This window comes from Diadema setosum, chromosome 9, assembly GCF_964275005.1.
Source record: "Diadema setosum chromosome 9, eeDiaSeto1, whole genome shotgun sequence".
Lineage (NCBI taxonomy): Eukaryota > Metazoa > Echinodermata > Echinoidea > Diadematoida > Diadematidae > Diadema > Diadema setosum.
Genome location: NC_092693.1, coordinates 21,159,404 through 21,171,273, shown reverse-complemented (window position 1 = coordinate 21,171,273; position 11,870 = coordinate 21,159,404).

The window sequence follows — 11,870 nt, the reverse complement described above, 5'->3', positions numbered from 1 at the left end:
ATTAATACTGGCAGTAACATCAGGAGAATGGCATAACGGTTAAATGCGAGCGAGCGAAGCGAGCGAGCTTGAAAATATTGACATTTTACTGTCCAAAAACTGTCGTTTGTAGCTACAATATCATGTATATATTTTTTTTTTTCGCTTTGGAGGGGATCCGCCACTGGTAGTCAAGGGTGTCGGTTTATGTTCATGATTGGGGGAGGTATGACCAGCGAGGGGGCGTCGAAGTGACCAAGCGGGAGAAGGATGTCCAAAATCTGCACTTTATATAGAGCATCCCCTAATTGCTTGTGTTTGTGAGTGTGTGTGTTTCACATACATTGTAGATGGAAAAGTTAGGAAATAGCCAAGGTCAAGTCTTATTATTGGTAATGCAAGGCATTTTAATATAGACGAGTATGTAAAGCAACACTGCAAAATCAATGATCTAGCTTTGATAGCAAATGTGTACAACCTATCAAACATTGCGCAACATTGCAGCGACTCTTTTTGCCGTTCCGATGTTCTGAGTACACTGCGCACATCCTGCTTATATTCAAAATACCAACCAGGAATCAAGCTGAATCACAATCTTTTGTCGTCTCCGGGCTTTTTGAACAATGTTTCACTATAAGTACCTCATTAATTGTATGGTTAAAAGAAATCTTAGAAAAATATCTTTTTGCTTGATCACCCTTTCATGTCGATTTCAAAAGCAGTTTACTAACCCTTGAATTACCATTTTGGTAGGTTTTTTTTTTTTTTTTTTTTTACCAGCGGATTTGGGGGGCACGTGCCCCCCCCCCCATGCCCCCCCCGTAGTTACGCCACTGACTTACAGCAATCCCAGCGAATTTTTCATTCCAAAAAATTACTGTCATCACCGTGTTGAAACCAACATTACCGAGTTATAACAAGGTGATGAGGGGTACTATAGGTAATCTTGAATGACTTTTATTGGTTATAACATTGCGAACTTAAGTAATAACAGTAACTGAAGTGACCTGCTATGAGCACAATCAAATAGAGAACGATCGGCACACTCGGAGTTAAGAGAGAGATTGACTTTATTGGAAGAGCTGCATTCAGCCAACGCTCGAGACAGACTGACCAAAACACTGAGACTGCCTGGTCATAAATACATCGGTACATTGCTACTACCAGTATGGTGGTCCACCATGATGTGAGGACACCTGTCCCTTTAATCCCTCCGATATACGAAAGAAAGTCAAAACAAAAAATTTGTCAGACATTTGCCCAAACAAACCAAATAAGGATGTCATCACATAACAACTGTGTGAATGAATAAAACATACCCAAATAATAATAATAATCATAGCATCTGAAGAGATGATGAGGGAGAGAATATAACTTCCAAACCATCACACTCACGACGTGTATACACACAACGAAACTAAAACCCCAAACTGTGTACAAAAACGTAGTTGCCAATTAAGTACACCTTTACAATAAACTCGCCCAGAACGAAGGGGTGGGTGAAGGCATTGTTATAATGTTTAAATGTTCATGACTATGCACAAATAAGTTAAAACAAACATGAACTTGACATGAAATGCCGATTTTCAAGTAAATTTTTCAACATACTCGCTGCATTTGGGATTATACTATCCGGAACTTACAGTATAAATGAAGGCATGCCTAGATATTACTCTTCGTTTCTGTGTAGGAATGCAGACAACAAAAAGCACATAAGGAAAGGAAAAAAAAAAAACAACAACAACAACAACTCAACTGATATAACACAGTGTCACCTAAAGTTTGTCGGCATTATGGAAATCCATATCGGTCAGGTGGATTCCGCTGCCTGGTCGGGTAGGTTTTACGGTTCGGCGCTGACTGGTCTTGCCGTTGGAGCTCGCTGTCGTTCTGCGACATGACCGGGGGTGGTAGCTCCGCTGGTGGGTCGGTCGTCGCGGTCGCGTCTACACTTCCTTGGATATCTAGTCCCTCATCGTTGGTGATGTCGCGTGCGGTATCCGCCAGTCGAGATGTACCGCCACTCGAGGGCGATATCGCAGAATTGTAACGCTTGCGAATGTGGTCCGCGTGACGTTTAATTGCCCGACCGCTGTTGTCGGCGATAGCGATTTCGAATGAAACCGGCCCATTCTGCGAAACGATTTCTCCCCTCCACCATTTGGGAGATTTCGAGGTGAAGTTTTTGGCATACACTTTGTCTCCCACAGCAAAGGTACGCGACTTCGAGCTGCTGTCATGCGTGTGCTTTTGCTGTTCCTGACGATCACGCACGCGTGACGCGATATCGGGTCTCAAACGATCGAGTGCGGTCGTCAGACGACGGCCCATTAGCATTTCGGAGGGCGAGATTCCTGTGGTCGAGTGTGGAGTTGTGCGATATTGCAGAAGAAATCTCGCGATATTTGTTTCCAACGAACTATCTCCCGTGCGCTTCATCGCGTCTTTGAACGTGCGAACGGCACGTTCTGCTAGGCCGTTAGACGCTGGGTGATATGGTGCCGACTTCGAGTGTGCGATTCCATTTTTCTTCAAGAAGACGCTGAACTCCGCGCTAGCGAAGGCGGGACCATTGTCGGAGACTACTTTATCTGGCAATCCGTGCGTTGCGAAAAGTAGCCGTAACTTCGCGATTGTCGACGTTGTCGTCGTCGAAGCAACTGGGATCACTTCAAGCCATTTGGAGTACGCATCGACCACGATGAGAAAATATTTCCCCATGAACGGCCCAGCGTGGTCAATGTGCAGGCGTGACCATGGACGATTTGGCCACTGCCATGGATGAAGCGGTGTAGGTGCCGGCATCGGCTGATTTTCCTGGCACTTGCTGCACGATTTCGATGTACTTTCGATGTCGTGATCCATTTTAGGCCACCACACAAACGCTCTCGCGAAACTTTTCATCCGAGACACGCCTGGATGTCCCGCATGGAGCGTCTCCAACACTTGCTTCCTCCCCTGCCTAGGAACTATCACACGATTTCCCCAGAGCACACACTCATCTAGCATTGATAGCTCGTCGCGGCGCACATGATACGGCTTCATGTCGACATCGACTTCCTCTCGCTGCTCAGGCCAACCGCGCTCTACGTAGGTTAACACGCGAGACAAGACCGGGTCACGGCGCGTCCACTTCCGAATGTCGGCTGTCATGATGGGGGATGATGCAAGCGTATCGAGGAGGAGCACCGTTTCCGCCGGCAACGGCACCGTGGGCGGCACATCGGCGAGTGGTAGACGACTGAGAGCATCGGCATTAGCGTGTAGTCCTGTCGGCTTGAAACGGAGTGTATACTCATAGCTCGCGAGAGTGAGGGCCCAACGCTGAATGCGAGCTGATGCCTGAGCAGGGATAGGGCGGTCCTCGTTGAACAGGCCGAGGAGGGGCTTGTGATCGGTGACGAGCGTGAAGTGGCGCCCATGCAGGTAAGAATGAAAGCGTGTTACACCAAACACACAAGCTAAACCTTCCTTCTCGATTTGCGAATATTTCTTCTCGGCTTCCGCAAGCGTTCGCGAGGCGAACGCAATCGGCTTTTCTGACCCGTCTTCCATGCGATGCGCGATCACCGCGCCGATGCCGTATTGCGAGGCATCACAGGACACGACCAGCTCTCGGCTTGGATCATAATGTACCAAAACTTGTGACGATAACAGCAGCTTCTTGGACGAGTCGAATGCCGTTTGCTGAGCTGAGCTCCATTTCCACGGTGTCCCCTTCTTGAGGAGGGCGTACACAGGTGCTAACGTGGTTGACAAATTCGGGAGAAATTTGCCGTAGTATGTGAGCAGCCCCAAATAGGCTCGCAGTTCAGTGACGTTGCGGGGTGCAGGGGCATTCGTGATCGCTGTAACTTTACCCGAAGTCGGATGCAGGCCTTGCTCGTCGATGGTGTGACCCAAATACTCAACCGACGGCTGCATGAACTTGCACTTGCTTCGCTTCAAGCGCAGCCCAGAGTCCTCCAGCCGCCCGAGCACCATGTCGATTGTCGAAAGATGGTCGTGGTCATTGACTCCGGTGATGAGGATGTCATCGAGGTATACCGTGACGTGGGGAATATCGCGTAGCAAATTCTCCATTACCCGTTGAAATATGGCTGGGGCGGACGACACCCCAAACGGGAGCCTGTTGTAGCGATATAGCCCCTTGTGTGTGTTGATCACTACGTATTGGCGAGAGTCATCGTCGAGCTCGATCTGCTGATACGCTTGGGACAAATCCAGCTTCGAGAACTTTTGTCCCCCTGCAAGTGATGCGAACAGGTCCTCAATTCTCGGGAGTGGGTACTTGTCTAACTTCGCTACGCGATTGACTGTCATTTTAAAGTCGCCACAGATCCGAACCGACTGCTTATCAGCTTTCATCACGGGCACTATGGGTGCGGCCCATTCCGAAAACTGGACTGGTTCGATTACCCCGTCGTGCTGCAACTTCTCCAACTCCTTCTCCACCAGGTCCCGCATTGCATACGGCACCACCCGTGCTTTGCAAAAGCGGGGCGCTGCATCCTTGTTCACGTGAATCGTGGCTTGCAGACTTGTGAACTTGCCCAATTCCTCACGAAATACTGCGTCGTGACGTTGCAGGATGTCGTTGACGTCGGTTGTGGCTGCGGCGTTCATGTTATGCACACTTGCCCAATCCAGCCTGAGCTCATGCAGCCAACTTCTACCAAGGAGGCTGGGACCATCTTCTTTGACCACGATGAGCGGGAGCGTTTTCACCTGTCCATTGTGAGCGACGTGCACCTCGACCACGCCCACGACGTCCAATTCGTGGTTGGTATAAGTCCGCAGCTTCATAGTTGTTGCGCTTAGTCGTCGTTTAGGCCAATATGTCCGGAACGTCGTCTCCGACATGAGCGAAATAGATGCACCGGTGTCGATTTCCATTCCGACCTCTTGGCTGTCGATATTGACGTTTACTTTCAGTGGGGGCACATTTGACTTGCCGTCCACTCGATACAGCCTGAGATTGCGGTACTCCGCTGGTGGTGAAGCCAAACTCTCGTCCGCCGATTCCGTGCCGGCGTCATCGTCGTCGGCTTTTAACGCTTTTACCTGGCCACTGCTCTTGGGCGGTATTCCGCGTCTTTTGCTTAGACACACGCTGCTAATGTGTCCCCTTTTTTGGCAATGATGACAATTGCTGTCCTTGAACCTGCACTTGTCAGGTGTGTGTCCGCCCTTTCCACACCGGAAGCACGTTCTGGCCCTGGCTTGCTTCGGCTGAGGCGAGGAAGCCATTTGGTGTACTTCCTCCCTTGGAGCTTGCGCTGTCTGGAGATCCCGAACATTATTGGCAGCCATTTCGATGCTGGTGGCGATTTCCACCGCCTTCCCGAGATTTAAGCTCTTCTCCGCAAGAAGCCGACGTTGGATGCGGTCATCCCGCACGCCGCAAACCAGGCGATCACGTAGCATAACATCCAGCGACGTCCCAAAATTGCAAAACTCTGCCAGAGAACGAAGTGACGCCATGTAGCCCGCTATCGTTTCATTATCCATGCGAAACCGGCTGTTGAATTTACACTTTTGCACTATTTCGCTTGGAATCGGGCAATGATGTGCGTTCATCGCTGCTACGAGATCGTCATACTTCATGGCAGAGGGCTTGGTTGGGGCCACCAGGTTCCGTAGCAATTTGTATGACGAAGGCCCAATGACTGTGAGCAATGTCGCCTGCTTTTTTCCCTCAGATGTAATGTCATTGGCTTTAAAATAGAGGTCCAGCCGTTCGACGTACTGCGACCATTCCTCTCTCCCCTCCAGAAACTCCTCAATTTTCCCGATGAGAGCCATCCTATACAGTACAGATATAGGTGCATTCGAAAAAATATCCTCGTCGCCAGTGAAGTGACCTGCTATGAGCACAATCAAATAGAGAACGATCGGCACACTCGGAGTTAAGAGAGAGATTGACTTTATTGGAAGAGCTGCATTCAGCCAACGCTCGAGACAGACTGACCAAAACACTGAGACTGCCTGGTCATAAATACATCGGTACATTGCTACTACCAGTATGGTGGTCCACCATGATGTGAGGACACCTGTCCCTTTAATCCCTCCGATATACGAGTGATGTGATATTAAGCCCTCTGGCCGACAGAGCTCAGACACCCTGTCTGGTCCGAGTCTAGCCTGATTACATAATATACTAATATACTACAGTAACATTTATGCATATTCATGAATATTCAAATGAAAAAATGTGTGACCTAATTTTAGTAACCATGTCTTCACGCATTACAACATTTTGCAGGTGTATATACAGAATGTGATAGAGCAGTTTAGGAATAGGATGTATAGTAGGTTTAGATGGTAAGACATTAGGAACAGGTTAGGTTAGGATGATAGGATCAGGACTAGGCTGGAGTAGGCCATATTAATCCCGATATTGTGTCTAACATAATCTCATATGCAATAATATGCCCAATTCAACCCTTAATCTTTATTTTTAATAATATCGTGTGATAATAACATGGTATTGTGGGTAATATCCGTTACATCATACTGGGTATTGGGGAAATGCAGTAATAGCGGGTGGTAATAACGTGGAAATGCTGGAAATATCGGTTACAACTGTACATCATACCAGGTAATATTGGGTAAATGGAGTAATATTGGCAACGTGGAAATGCCGGAAATATCAGTTTCATTATAACGGGTAGGCCTAATATTGGGTAAATGCAATAATAGCAGGGTTATATTGGGCAAATGCAGTAATATCGGGTGGTAATAACATCAGTGGAAATGCTGGAAATATCGGTTACATCATACCGGGTAATATCGGGTAAAATGCCCAGTGGGCAGGTCTACACAAATTTCTATCTACTGATATATACACGAGAGCAATAATTCCAACAGGTCAATAAATTCTACTACACTATTTGCCTTGAAATGATTGCTGTTTAAATGATGATGGTTAATGACATCTTGATTCTGATATTTACATGAACTCTCATGTGATGCGATGTTAAATTATAATCACCTCGAGGAACACGTAAAACTCGATGTGTGCCTCTCCTGGTGACTGGGCGTTTTCAGAACGTTTTTTCACATGACAATCGCGATGCATCAATTCGATTCAGTCATGTTTTCTCATTATTTTGATTTACCTTAAACTCTGTATATAATAGCCGAAGTGAAATCGGTGTAGTATTTGACAAGTAGATCAAAATACTCGACTGGAACCCAGGAAAAGTAAAGCATTGTTAGAGTAAAGGTTACATTTCGTTATTCCGAAAGTTCAATATTCCGAAGGTTCGTTAACCCGAAAACGAAACAGGGTTCGTAATTCCGAAGGTTCGTTAGTACGCACCGTCTGTTCGTTTTCGGAATAACAAACCTTGGGAATAACGGACGTTATTTCATTTTCGGATAAGCAAACCTTCGGAATAACGAACCCTATTTCATTTCGGATTAACAAGCCTTCGAAATAACCTTCAGAATAACGCCACAAATGTTGGGATTAAAGAACCTTTTTTCTTCTTCGGATTTAACGAACATCTAGGTAGGCTATAGGGAATTTGCGTATTTCGGAATAACGAACCTTATTATGTCATTTGCGGATTAACGAACCTTCGGAATAACGAACATCGTCCCAATTTCTTTAATTGCTGAACTCACCACTGGGAGTCACCAGATCTCCCATCGCATGGTCTTGTGCAGTGACTTCCCCTGAATCTGTAGTATAAACTCCGATCTGCAGCCAGAACCCAGGCATTCCACTGGATCAGACTATCCACGGTACTGGTCGTTTGCACGCCATCGGTAATCCGTTCGCCATTTAGGTACCAGATCAGGTGTTGTGAGCCAAACACTTTATCGGCTGTACACACAGCTGTCACTTCCTCGTTTGGTGTCAGAGGGCTTGGTACATCGAGAGTCACGCTTATTCCGCCTATGTGAGCCAGTAAAAGATAAGAATACAAGAGACTGATGCGGCCTGATGGACTAAAAAAAAGAAAAAAAAAAGAAGAAAATCTAAATCACAAGAGATGCATGTGCAGGAAGAACTAAGGTGAAGTGAAATTTCGATTGTTAGGCCTACAATTTTTTGATGTAATACTGTCCTATCTTGTCTTTGAATGTAGTCTTCTATAGCGTCATCTTTTTTTTTTCATCATGGAGGCACAATTTCATAAAAGGAAAATTGACATTTACAAGCACACAAGATGAAACAGATGGACACTGGTTATAATCCACAGCTGATTCCGATGACAAGTAGTGTATTAGAGCATAATATCCTACCAATACAGCGAATGGCGACGGAAAATATCCCAAACAGGGCAAACACTCGTCTCTCGGTCGTCATCCCCGGACGCATGGTAGAACCTGGTTGTGAAAGCTAAAGGGCAGCAAAGACAAAACAGGTTTAAGTTTTCAGCAAATTTTGATAACAATTTGATAGATTATATAAAACGATTTCATGTAATGTATTAAAAAAAAAAACCCGAAATTGAGCAAGGAATTACAAGAAGAAAAAGAAGTGGCAGAAAGGGAAGAATAATACATGAACATGCACCAAATTGAAAGTTAATAGATTTTACATGAGCGAGGCACTGTGATTCAAGTGGAGAGTCCGAGTATTCGTTGGCCCCCGTTCGTCACTTTGATGTATTATGAACTCGCTTCTCCTGCATGAGTGCTTGTTGGAGCGACTATAATAAGCGGATGTGTCACCATATGCAGTACGTGCTGTTCTTGAAATTCAAGACAACGTGTATAATTTCTTTCTACATTGTCAACGAAGTTGATCACAGAGAGTCAGGCAAAGGCATATACAGACAGACAGACACACTGACACACAGACACACACACACACACGCACACACACACACACTGAAATATTTGCACCATGTCCATCAAGAATATGAATAACAATCGAGAAACTTTGAAATTTGCAACCATTATTTTGGCTTGTCTTACTCATAACACATCCACAGACACTGTCACGACATGCTATGTGATATTATGTCGTCCAAGGAAATTTTGCCATCTCTTGGTCAACTATATTTTGAGAAAAAGATAAATTTCCTTTTCCTTTGAATTAAGGTTTTGTCTATGATTATGATAATAAATGTAAAAGGGTTTTATCAAATAAACCCTTTAAAAATTCTTATATATTGAAACGAACTATTTTTCAATTATAAATTGAAAACCGAGGAGCTAGATTACTTTTTATATAGTATAAATATAAACCATTCAATGCGCATTCATTTGCAAGACAGCTATCTATATAACAAATGCTTACACAACATTGCGTGACATAAATTAATTTGGTCATTACGCCGTCAGTTGCAATGATTTAGCAACTCACGAGGGGAGTCAGGGTTATAGTGCCAAGTTATTAACATGGCCTAAAAAACACAATTGTATGATTAATGGAGTTGATAAGTCTATGACTTATACGCCTCGTTTTGTCTTCATATGTGATTTTTACTGTTTCTTGGAAAACGAGAACATCATAACCTGTACTTTATTCTTATCTTTGTCCTGTTCAACAACAACAACAACAGCAACAACAAAATTACTGACATGAATTTTGCAGTTACACCCATTATAGTAATGCTAATCATCGGGGGTTTGCAAAAACAACATGCGAGAATTAAAAAAAAAAGTATTTCTTATAATTCTTTGTTTAATTGCTCATAATATACTGAAGCAGAAGCAACCTAACGCTGAGAAAGAACATTCTGAATACTGAAGCAGAAAAAACCTAACGCTAAGAAAGAACATTTTGAAAGGACTCTCTAAGATCACATAGATTACCACGCAGATAATGTATGCAGAACACACCGTTTACATAAGATTACGACGATGCATTTTTAATTGTCACGGACATACACATTATATATCATTTACTTATCCCTCTCATTACCTTTCTGTGTAAGAACTTTCTCTAAATTTCACCTTTCTCATGTAAAAATTTATAATGCACTCTAAAAACGCAAATGTTGAATATCAACATTTAAAAGGGCCGAGGAGTGACAGCATTTTTGAAGTGTTGCATCCAACTTTTAAGATAACATTTTAAATGTTGAATCTAGCAGGAAAACCAACACTTTGAAAATGTTGTCTCTCCTCGGCCCTTTTAAATGCTGATTCAACATTTGTGTTTTTAGAGTGTGTGAACCTGCCAGCAACATGTAGGCCTATAGGACCCTATGCAGATGTTTAGTACGTAGCATCATTATCCTGTATCTCCACACAAAGCCTTTACGGAAAATGAAAGAGAGACAATTGACAGAGAAAACCAATGAATGCCACAATGTACTGTGTTGGGGGTACTCAGATTTTTCATCCAATGCATTTGTAATCATTGGCATTTCACCGCTTCATACTTTATGATATAAATCAGGGGTACTTCATCTATGGATTGTTTTAGCAAATGCCCGGTGATCTGATGTAAAAGAGCACGTAACACATCCAAGATTTCCTTATTATCATAATATCATGCAAGGGATTAAGTGTTCTCTCCTATTTATTAAAAACAAACAAACACAGAGAACAATTTTTATTGACCTTGTCAGCAGATATGTTGTAAGAAAACCGGAATATCGTAGATTGACACCACGGAATAACTCATGTTTCATTCCCAAAGCTTAAGATAGTCATACATTTCACTGATATTACACAAATATTAACCATGCAGATGTATTTGGTTTACTTCCGCGTCGGAGAGAAAATATGCAATTTACTCTGCTCACCCCTAGGTATGATGTCAAGATCTGTCATAAAATGTTTCGACGATAAACCTTCACGTACTTGTGATCAACATATAAATTCTTCTCAAGATAAGTCACACATAAGCGAAGACCGGTTGCCGACCTAAAACTTCTGAAACCACCGGTCTACATTTGCATGGTTGTCAGAGATCAGTGTAATAATGTTGTTCTGACGTCGGCTAATGGTTGTCAGATTTTGGCTAGATACCGATCGGAGACCGGTTTTGGTAGGAAAAGGGTTCTTTTGATCGTGAAATAAAAGGAAAGCATGTGATGCAATGTTTTCATAATTTCATATTTCATAATATTTCTGTACGGGCAATTTCATGATGAAGTGCAAAAATATCAACATAATTTGCTATAGATTTCACTCAATATTGGTTAATGTTGAAGTCAAAATAATGTGCAAATTGTGGATGAATATCAAATGGCTTTTATTTGCATGCTTAATTTGGATTTATTCATTCCGCTTTCTTTGATGTTTACAAAATAATACATAAAATGGCTTGTATGGGACCAAATTATATGAGGTTGCTAATGATTTTATGCTTTTGTTTATTTGCTCTCTTTTTCCACAACGGCCCATAAGTAACACACTACGAAATGTTCATATGAACCCTAAAATCTGTATGTATTTGCATAAAATTGCATTTTAGCCAGTGGAACTAAACAATGTGACTCTTCTGCTTTAATATGCGATGATATAAATTATGACATCATTGACTAAAAATTTGACATCTAAGGGGACCCATATCTCTAACTATAGTTGTAATATCAACATAATCTCATCTTTCATTCCCAATCCCAGATTATTTGCAAGACTTTCAAAAGCTTGGCATAATGTCTGACATGTCATAAGTTGTTTGTGCTACAGCCGACAAACAAACTTTTTATTTACCCCACAGAAGAATAGAAGAGTCCGCAACAACTTCTCGATATCGATCAACTATTTGTTCGCACACACTCGAGTGTGCTGAGCGCCGCTCAACTGTATCCGATATTTTCTCCCATGTGCTACACTTCACTTGTTCGGTGTCACCATATAACAGGTGTACGTGTATGTTGGCAAATCAGGACATCAGCACCGCGGGGGTAAAGCGTTACGTTGCTGTCGACAACGGTACGCTCTGCCTGCCTGTGCTGGTGTAACTGGTCTTG